Below are 10442 nucleotides of genomic sequence, written 5' to 3' on the forward strand. Positions count from 1 at the left end.
TTAATCAGAAATAATTTTAACTTATCTGTTGAAATGAGTAGTATAGAAACTAAAGATATTTCCGGTGTTTGTTTGAAAAAGTATTTTTTAAAATATTCTATATTCTATGTTGGTATAGTGTCCATAATCTATTTTATTCTCTCCTAGATATGATACATTGAATTCTCCATTGTTTTATAACATATAGGTTCATTAATGTGCCCTTTCGGATTGCATCCCATACAGAAACAGTTTAAGATTCCTTTTTTCCCCCTAGGTCCTTAGTATTATATTTCTTTGGGATAAAACGACAAGGTTGTCTAATTTCAAAAATTGGGTAAAGGTTATGCTATGTAAAGGCCTTTCTAAGGTGAAAATTTAATACACTGATGTCAAAGTAACTTTTAATTATATGAATTAGGTGTATTGTTACACTTGTAATTTTGTAATCAACTTTTTAATAACTGTTTTTCATTTCTTGCATCTGAATAATGAAAAAATTTGAATACTTCACAAATTTTCATATCATCTTGTACAAGTGCCATGTTAATCTCTGTATTGTTGTAATTTTGGTATACAAGCTGCTGAAGATTGTAGTATCCTGTAAATTTTAGTAGTTAATGATGAAATATTTATACAGGCTTATATGCTTAGGTTCCTATTTGTAACAAGGAAACCTTATTGTTCCTAAAAATGCTATTAATCTTATTTCCCTAAAATTCTGTGAATAGTTGAAAAAAATATGTTGTTCAGTTGATTGCTCACATTTGAAATTTTTTTGTCAATGACTATTTTAAGTCTTTTTCATTTAGAATTTGATCATACTTTCAACTATTTATAGCTAAGTCCAAAGGAGACGGCTTTTTCAAGTACTTATTTATCCAACTGTGTTAGCTCTGTGGAGCCAATGGATTCAAAGTAAGCCTTGTTTAAGAGCTATTTTTAAACCTATGCAGCTGAAATGTTCCCAAATGAGGTCTTACTGGCACAAATGTCTACCTGACCCTTTACCCTTCTTCCATGTAGGAACAGACCAACCAGAATATCTTACTCTGACAGCATAGATTGTATTAGTGGAACAAAACTAATCTTAGTTACAAGGGATCATAGAGAGATGAACAGTTCAGCCAGAACTGTTCATTCTAGAAGGCATCTTATCAAAATATGATTGTTTATGATACCTACCATTTCAAAAGTATCTAAAGCCAAGAAAGTGAAAACTTGTTCATATTCATGATTACCTAATGTCTTGGCCTGTCTACCTTCCAACCAGGCAGGAACTTACACTACTGCCATTTTATCACCAAATATTTTCATAGTTGCAAGAGAAGTCCATATATTTCTCTTCATTATTAGGCATTAAATTGGTAATGGTTTTTATTATTTTTATTATTTTTAGTTTTATTATTATTTTTATTGTGAACAAAATGTACAGAGGGGTTACATTACATGGGCAAGATAATGAGTGTATTTCTTGTCAAGCATTGCAACCCCCTCCTTTGTTTACGCTTCACATCCCTTCCCAGCATCCCCCCAACCCCCACCCAATCCTCCCCCCCCACCAAAGTCGTAAAGTTCGTTTTCGACATGACAACTTGTACTTCTCATTGTTGCAATGGGCCCACCAGTATCCTTAAACGACTTGTTTTTCCCCTTCTCCTTCACAAATTATACCGACATCAAATATAGTGAAAGCAGGGGTTATAATGTGGGGGAGGGACATACAAAGCAACAAAAAGATAATCTTATAAGTGCGTTAGAAACAAATGCATGAAAGAAAAAAAATTAAATACATATCTAAGGGTTCATTTTCCTAACATCACATTATCTGACCTTTTCTGCTTGACTCATACATATACTAGATATTGCAACTAAGAGAAACCATGGGACCTATGTTTCTTTGGGCCTGGCTTACTTCACTTAATATCATTTTTTCCAAGCATTTCCATTTCCTAACAAATGGGGCAATGTCATTCTTTCTGATGAAGGCATAGAATTCCATTGTGTATATATATCACATTTTCTTGATCCATTCATCTACTGAGGGGCATCTGGGTTGGTTCCATATCTTAGCTATGGTAAATAATTCTGCAGTAAACATAGGTGTACTGGTAGCTATATTGTGGTCTTGTTTGTAAACATTTGGGTAAATGTCCAAAAGTGGGATTGCTGGGTCATAGCGGAGCTCTATGTGAAATTTTTTGAGAACTTCCATACTGCTTTCCAAAGTGGTTGAACAAGTTTACATTCCTACCGACAATGCATAATATTCCCTTCTGTCCACATCCCCTCCAGCACCTGTTGTTATTAGAGTTCTTCATTTTTGCCATTCTAACTGGGGTGAGGTGGTATCTCAATTTTGTTTTGATTTGCATTATCACCCTACACCAGAATCAACTCCAAATGGATCCAAGACCTCGAATTCAATGCAGACACTCTGAAAACATTACAGGATGGAATAGGAGAAACCCTAGGTTTCCTTGACACAGGCCGAAATTTTCTTAATAGAGACCCGCAAACACAACAAATCAAAGACAGGTTTGACAAATGGGATTGCAGGAAGTTGCAGAGCTTCTGCATGGCAAAGTACATAGCTAGCACGATCAATAGAAAGCCCACGGATTGGGAGAAGATCTTTACTAGCCATACAACAGACAAGGGTCTCATATCTAAAATATACTTGGAACTCAAAAAATTAAATCCCCAACAACAAATCCTGAAAGAAACAACTGCCCAATAAATAAGTGGGCTAAAGACTTAAAGAGAAACTTCTCTGAAGAAGAACGAAGAATGGCCAATAGACACATGAAGAAAAGCTCAACCTCCCTAAATTGGTAATGTTTTAACCACAGTGTTTCCTCTTGCCTCCAGGCTGTAAATCTACAAATGGTAAAGCTTTAGGTTTAACTCTACCAAACACTGAGGTAGTGATAATGGAATAATACTTTAAAACAGAGTTGCCCTTGATACCCTAACCACAACGGAACAATTCAAAACATGAGCCTTTTCATTATATTATATATAGTTATATATTTTACATTTATATGTGATGATTTTATATTTCATACTATGAAACTTACTAGAATTAATTGATAATTTGACAAATAAATTGATATTTATTCCAATAAATAAAATTAGAATATAAATAATTAGGTTTAGAATATATATCAGAATATAAAATATATCAATGCAAATTCTAAGTACAAACTTGTGCTACCTTCTAAGTGTACATGGCCTTCTGAATTCACATAGCAAAAAATGAGTGTTGTTTTCCTCTAATCTATATGGGATTTTATTCTGCTGATCTGTTTATTGTTTTAACTTGCTGGCTGTTTTTCTCCATATTTCTGAAGCATTCCTACTGATTTTGCCCAAATTTTGCTGATATGATGTCTAAAAAATACTTCTCTTCTGTAGGACCCATGGGTCCTAGGATCTCAGGTCCCAGTTACCTGTATCATCAGATAACAGGGGCATGACTTCTCACCTAGGCCCATGCAACATGCCAACAGAAAGTAATTGAAGAGCTATCTGGTCGTTAATTGGACATAATCAACTCCCAGGCTTTCCTGCATGGTCTGGCTTGTATGTCCTGCTCAGCTTTCTCTCTCAAAGCTGGAGCTCTACCCTCTGGACCACTGCTCCACTTCTGGTTCACTGGTGGTTTATTGTAGATAAGAGTCTTGCCGAGTTTCCTGCTCAGCTGGCTTTGATTGGCGATCTCCTGAGGAGGCTTCTAGTGGCTTTTCTCAGGGATTCGCAGAGGAGCCGCTTCACACAAATACTTAGTCTAAATCTCGAGAGGTACTAGAGAAAAACAGAAACAGGAAGATGCTTCTAGTGTGTTCTAGATACTTAAAGTTGGAGAAACAAAAGACTGATGATGATTAGATCATTTTATAGGCAAAAGGAGCAATGCAGACAGTATTAGGATCACTCCAGATTTCGGTCCTCTCATCCTGAGACAGTAAATTCTAGCTCAATGCTAAGTGACAGAACTGGCATATCATGTGGATATTTGCTCCAAAATACTGTGACACTCATTTCTCACGTTTGGCCTCAAACCTGTGACCAGAGAAGAAGATGAGGAGAGAAAGCAACTATAATAAATATTGGGTAGTTTACTTATAGATTCAAACCATTGGAATGACCCTGCTAAGAAGTCAGATTGTCCAGATTAAAAAATGAAGAAGAAAGGAAAGAAGATGTCAGTGGCTGCTGCTTGTAGTCGCACCTCCTTAGGATGCTGAGATGGAGAAAATCTTAGCTTGAATCCAGCCAGTGTAGGAAAGTCTATGACACTGTTACTTCTAAAAGATCACAAAAAAAAAACCCAGAATTGAGGCTATGACTCAAGCTTCATGTACTACCCTTGAGCAAAAGGAGCTCAGGGACAATGCCTAGGCTCATAGTCCAACCTCAGGACCTGCCCACTCAAAAAGAACCTGTACTTTCATGTCATTGTCTATGTATGGATGTATTCCTATAGGTGAAGCTCCAGAATAGCTATGATGAATGGCACCAAGCTAGGAAATTTGTATTCAATACAATAATTTCATAACACAGAGACTTCTTTCAAGACAGTGCGTGTTCCAGGGAACCCCTCACTGTTCCCAGTGTAACCTGAGGGTTTCACTGCATCCCAGGCCTTCTGGAAGATGTCTCTCACATTGTGTGGACAGGCAGACAAAAGGCCTCACTCCTGTACAGCTTGGTAACAAACAATTCCATCTGAGCCAGTTAGTGAGGATGAATGTGGGCGTGCTCTGAATGTCAGGAGAAAAGGGTCTCTTTGTACCCCAAGCTATCTCTTTCCCCCGTGCTCTGTTTTAACAGGAAGTTTTCATTTGTGCCACTTTCCATGGCAGATAAAGTTATGTGCACTTATCCTGCCTTTGTGAGACTATGTTTTTGTGTTCAGTTAAAGTGCTCAATATAATTCAGGAGTACTTCTGGCAGACAACTAGGGCACAGAATCTAATGGAATGTTTCATTGCCAGCAATGATGGGCCTATGATTCCTCTCCTAGGTTTGGGAAATCCAAGCACATGTTGGATATCACAAAGCTTCCTGTCATCTAGGGCTGGTGAAGCTCATCAGGTTTTGAAACCTTTGACCTCTCCTTGTTGGGCCCTGGGTGGCTAGGTTTTGATCACAAGGCCTTTGTGCTGAGCAGGAGCACAGTGCAGAAGCCCAGTGCTTTATCATTTTGTGTAACAACATCACTTCTGGTCTGTGAGTGTGTGTGTTTGTGTGTGTGTTAGTGTGGGGGGGTGTGGGTGTGGGTGTGGGTGTGTGTGCACGCACACACATGCATGAGTCCTGGCGCTTGAACTCAGGACCTGAGTATTGTACCTAGTTTCTCTTGTCGAAGGATAGCCTTCTCCCACTGGGACCACAGAGCCACTTCAGAGTTTTTCCTAATGATATGGTCCTGAGAAATCAAGCCCAGGGTTTCATAGATGCAAAGCACTCTATCCCTAATGCACTTTCCCAGGCCTCTACCTCAGGTTTGTTAGTGTTTTCTGTCCTTTATTCTTGTTGCTGTTGTTGTTGTTGTTGTCACTTGTAGGAGTTGAAGTCTGGGCCTGGGTGCTTTCCTTGAGCTCTTCAGCTCAAGTCTTGTGCTCTAACATTTGAGCCACAGCGCCACTTCAGGTTTTCTTGTGGTTCATTGGATCTAAGTGTCTCAAAGACTTTCCTGCCCAGGCTTGATTTGAACCATGATCCTCAGATCTCATTCTCCTGAGTAGCTAGGATTACCAGCATGAGGAAAAGCACCCTGCTTCCACTTCAGGTTCTTAGTGGTGAATTGGAGATAATAGTCTCATGGGACCTTTTGTGTTTGGGAGATTTTGGAACCCAGATCTTCAGATCTCAGGTTCCTGAGAAGGCAGGATGACAGACCAGCTACTGACCCCTTGACCGTGGCTTCTGCTGCCAGGGGGTCCATGGTTCCAAGTGGTGAATTGCTAGCCATGAACCCTAGAGGTAAGGGTCAGCACCTAGAACCCGAGTTCAAGGTTCATGACAAAAAAAAAAAAAGAAAACTTTTGTCCGCAGAAGACAACTCACACTAGCCTTCAGTAATATATAATTTTGTACTTGCCATGGAAACATATCTGAGCCTCAATATTCTTGTCTGCATAATCATCTCAGTTGTGGATCCCTTACAAGGGCACGATGTAAGAATGCACCCTGTGAAGGACACAGTACATGTCACTCTTTGCAGGACTCAGCACACAGCATCTTGTGAAAAACTTAGCACCCAATGCAGGACTCAACACACTGCACCCTGTGAAGGACTCAGCACATAGCTCTGTTCCACAAGCTGTCATTAAAATTAGGGTGCTTTCATCAATATCACTCTTCTTTAAGGAAAATTTCACAAACCATACAAGTTCACATCTAATGGTTTAATGGGGTGGTTTTTTACTTGGGGGAGGTAGTCACGGGGCTTGAACTGAAAGCATGGGGATACTGTTCTAATAATATTTGCTCCAGGCTAGAGCTCTATGACTTGGAGCCACATTTTGAAGAGTCTCATAGACATCCTGCCAGGACAGGGGTTTAAACACCCCGAGCAGCTAAGATGACGGGCATAAGCCAGGATGACATGTGTAACCCATGGAGCTGGGTTGCAGTCGTTTACATTTGGCTATGTCAGGTTAGGTGGCAGCTGTCAGTACCACACACCTAGCTTGCTTTGTAATGAGGTATTTGAAGTTCTGTCCTTCTATAATTACAGTTAGAACATCCTACCTTTTTTTGGTGGCAGTCCTGGGGCTTGAGTAAGAGTTTATACACTGTCCCTAAGTATTTGTGCTCAAGGCTAGCACTCAATTTGTTGAAAGATAGCAGAACTTCCTGTTTTTCTATTTATGTGGCACTGAGGAATTGAACACAGGGCTTCATGATTACTAGTTGAGCACTGAACCACCGAGCCCCAGGAGTGAACAAGGTATAAATAGATAGAGATTTCTGTATATAAATATTGTAGACACAAAAAGAGAGATATTTGCATATTATTAAATTATAGATAATATTAGTACTAATTCTTAGGTATTAAATTATATCTCCATTTAATGATGTGTCCCAGGTAACAATTAATAAAGCATCAATTAATAATTACTCAATATCTGTATTGTTTATCATATATGTACATATATCCATATATATAATTAATATTTCATAGAATGAGACAGATGTCCATATATTATTGAATTATGCATCATGTGTTACTACCAATTATTAGGTATTTAATTATGTCTCCATGTACTTTTTTTTCTGTTAATGCTTAATAAAATATTAATTAAACTTAATGTACTTCCTATACTTATTGTGTCTAATTTTATCCTAGAATGATTCACTACTAATTCAATGTTTATCATTTACTGTAGTGACAATTCTTCCACCTATGACATTTTTATCTTTATTACATCCTATTACATAGCATATAGATTTGCACACAAATTATACATCCTACCTAACACTGAGCACTTATACAGAAAAGGAAAACATGTGTCATACTCGGCTTCTCACTCCAAGATTACATTTTTGGCAGTGCTGGGATCTCAACTCACGGCCTAAAAGGCTCATTTCATGAATGGGTGACTGCCAGCACAGCAGCCTGTAGCCAAATCAGCTGCCAGGCGGTCCCCAGTCCCTGACATCCTGACCCGTATGTTGACTCCAAATCGTGCTTAGTGTAGTTATTCATTTTATTTTTTTTGTTTTATTCATTTGCAATTTATTTTACTGACTGCTATTATGCATGGAATGTTTGCAGCATTTATTACATAGGATATAGATTTGCCTATGTATGAAACTTCATACCTGACACCCAGGACTTTTACAGAAAAGGAAAACGTGTCACCATGGGCTTCTTACTGCATAATTCAATTTTTGTGAGTGCTGGCATCTGATGTCACAGCCACAAAGCCCAATTCATGAATGGGTGAGTGTCAGCAAACCAGCCTGGGGCATATGGAGCTGACAAGCAGTTCACAACTCCTGAGATTAAGCACCAAGGGTTGACAAAATAAGAAGAGACTGACATGCAGAAGGTAGTACACAAATAGATATAGATATTTATAGAGTGCCAAAGATGTCTATAAATTATTTGGTTATATAGGCTACATTCCTACCAATTTTGGGGTATTTATTAGGTCTCCATGTAATTAATATTATTGTTTTCATACTTAATGAATTATTAATAAATTAACCACTGTCCCTAAAACATTGCATCCATATAATTAATAGTATTCTCTGCTTTTTTTACTTATTTTATTTTATTTGTGAACATACTGTGCAGAGGGGTTACAATTACATGGGCAGGATAATACGTACATGTCTTACCAAGCATTGCAGCCTCCTCCTTTGTTTACACTTCACATCCCTTCCCAGCCTCCCCTCTCCCCTCTCCCCCCGTCCCAATCCTTCTCCCCCCCCCCCCCCCGCACCGACGTTGTAAAACTCATTTTGGACATGACAACTTGTACTTCTCATTATTGCAACAGGTCCACCTGTATCCTTAAAAGACTTGTTTTTCCCGATTTCCTCCACAAGTTATACTGACATCAAATATAGTGAAAGCAGGGATTATACTGTGGGGGAGGGACATACACAGCAACAAAGAAATAATCTTATAAATGCGTTAGAAACACATGCATGAAAGAAAAAAAAACATAAAAATACATATCTAAGGGTTCATTTTCCTAACATCACATTATCGGAACTTTTCCGCTTGACTCATACATATACTAGATATTGCAAATAAGGGAAACCATGGGGCCTATGATTCTTTGGGCCTGGCTTACTTCGCTTAATACAATTTTTTCCAAGTCTTTCCATTTCCTAACAAATGAGGCAATGTCATTCTTTCTGATGGAGGCATAGAATTCCATTGTGTATATATACCACATTTTCTTAATCCATTCATGTGCTGAGGGGCATCTGGGTTGGTTCCATATCTTAGCTATGGTAAAAAATGCTGCAATAAACATAGTTGTACTGGTAGCTTTAGTGTGGACTTGTTTGTAAACATTTGGGTAAATGCCCCAAACTGGGATTTTTGGGTCATAGAGGAGTTCTATGTGGAGTCTTTTGAGGAACCTCCATACTGCTTTCCAAAGTGGTTGAACAAGATTACATTCCCAACAACAATGAAGTAAGGTTCCCTTCTATCCACATCCCCTACAGCATCTATTGTTGTTAGAGTTCTTGATTTTTGCCATTCAAACATGGGTGAGGTGGTATCTCCATGTTGTTTTGATTTGCATTTCTTTTATGGCTAGGGAGGTTGGGCATTTTGGGCATTTCTTCATGTGTCTATTTGCCATCCTTCTTTCTTCTTCAGAGAAGTTTCTCTTTAAGTCTTTCACTCACTTGTTTATTGTTCAGTGGTTTCTTTGAGGATTTCTTGTTGGGGGATTTAATTTTTTGAGTTCCAAGTATATTTTAGTTATGAGACCCTTGTCCATTTTATGGCTAGTAAAGATCTCTATTGATCTTTCTATTGATTTTGCTAGCTATGTCCTTTGCCATGCAGAAGCTCTGCAACTTTATGCAATCCCATTTGTCCAACCTTTCTTTGATTTGTTGTGTTTCCGGGTCTCTATTCAGAAAATTTCGGGCCTGAAACAAGGAGACCTAGGGTTTCTCCTATTCCATCCTGTAATGTTTTCAGAGTGTCTGCTTTGACTTCGAGGTCTTTGATCCATTTGGAATTGATTCTGGTGCAGGGTAATATATAAGGATCTAGCTTTAGTTTTCTACAAGTAGTTAACCAATTTTGCCAGCACCATTTACTGAAGAGGCTGTCTTTCTTCCATTCTATTGTTTTAGCTCCCTTATAGAAGATTAGATGGCTATAGGTCTGTAGGTTCATTTCTGGGTTTTCAATTCTATTCCACTGGTCCTGAGGTCTGTTTTTATGCCAATACCAAGCTGTTGTGATTACTATGGCTTTATAGTTGAGTTTGAAATTTGCTATTGATATTCCTCCAGCAGTGTTCTTTCCGTTGAGGAGCGTTTTTCCTATTCGGGGTCTTTTATTGTTCCATATGAATTTTTGGATTGTCTCCTCTATTTCCTTGAAGAATGAGCTTGGAATTTTGATAGATATCGCGTTGAATTTGTAGATAGCCTGGGGAAGTATTGCCATTTTCATGATGTTAATCTTTCCAATCCAGGAGCATGGGAGGTTTTTGCCATTTTTTAAGTTCTGTGTTGATTTCCTTTTTCAAGATTTTACATTTTTCATCATAGAGGTCCTTAACTTCTTTGCTTAAGTTAATTCCTAGGTATTTTATTTTTTGTGGGGGTATTAAAAATGGAGTTGTTTTCCTAATTTCAGCCACACTTTTCTATTTGTTGGCATACAAAAAAGCCATTGATTTTTGGGGGTTAATTTTATACCCTGCTACTTTGCCAAAGTTTTGAATCAGCTTGAGTAAATTGGG

At 38.2% G+C, this 10442-nt stretch overlaps 1 pseudogene; it reads right to left on the bottom strand.

Moving 5' to 3' along the window:
• Positions 1–473: 473 nt before the first annotated feature.
• On the bottom strand, positions 474–572 carry LOC138833452 (U6 spliceosomal RNA; annotated as a pseudogene).
• Positions 573–10442: the final 9870 nt, after the last annotated feature.

Source organism: Dipodomys merriami, unplaced genomic scaffold (assembly GCF_024711535.1).
Source record: "Dipodomys merriami isolate MVZ:Mamm:240054 unplaced genomic scaffold, mDipMer1.0.p SCAF_208, whole genome shotgun sequence".
In the NCBI taxonomy this organism is placed as follows: Eukaryota; Metazoa; Chordata; class Mammalia; order Rodentia; family Heteromyidae; genus Dipodomys; species Dipodomys merriami.